The sequence below is a fragment of the Leguminivora glycinivorella genome, chromosome 19 (assembly GCF_023078275.1).
Source record: "Leguminivora glycinivorella isolate SPB_JAAS2020 chromosome 19, LegGlyc_1.1, whole genome shotgun sequence".
Taxonomy (NCBI): domain Eukaryota; kingdom Metazoa; phylum Arthropoda; class Insecta; order Lepidoptera; family Tortricidae; genus Leguminivora; species Leguminivora glycinivorella.
This window is the reverse complement of record NC_062989.1, coordinates 2295097-2295551: the sequence shown is the minus strand read 5'-3', so window position 1 is coordinate 2295551 and position 455 is coordinate 2295097. Positions and strand designations below refer to the sequence as shown.

Genomic DNA, 455 nt, shown 5'->3' with positions numbered 1-455 from the left:
GGGCGGGTGGTCTAGTGGTGAGGACGTTAGCCGCGTAAGCTGAAGACCCGGGTTCGATTCCCGGCTCGGCCACCAGTGGGCCCTGTCGTTTTTTCTTTCGTGTATGATATCTATTTAAATTTATAATTTACATATAGTAGTGTGACTACTTGAAAAAAGAACAAACCAAAAAATATTCAATAAAATAATTTGATTTGTTCCCTAGTTGTAAAAAAAAAACTATTTTATAATTTTCACTGGAATATGGAAACATTTTTATTTTTTATAAGGTGGATGTACTAGTGCTCGACGCGGTACTAGTACTCGTCACCCATGGTTTAAATAGCGATTAATAAGATAAGATTACCGTTACATTCATCGCAATTAGATTTATTAGATGAGAAATGTTTGTAGCCTTCACATTTCATACGCCATATTATAAAATATAGAAACTTTTTTCAATTAATGAATAATAT

General features: G+C 33.6%; 1 non-coding gene across 1 annotated transcript; it reads left to right on the top strand.

Moving 5' to 3' along the window:
• On the top strand, positions 1-72 carry Trnat-cgu. The gene has a single exon. It is a non-coding gene; the product is annotated as a tRNA-Thr (tRNA).
• Positions 73-455: the final 383 nt, after the last annotated feature.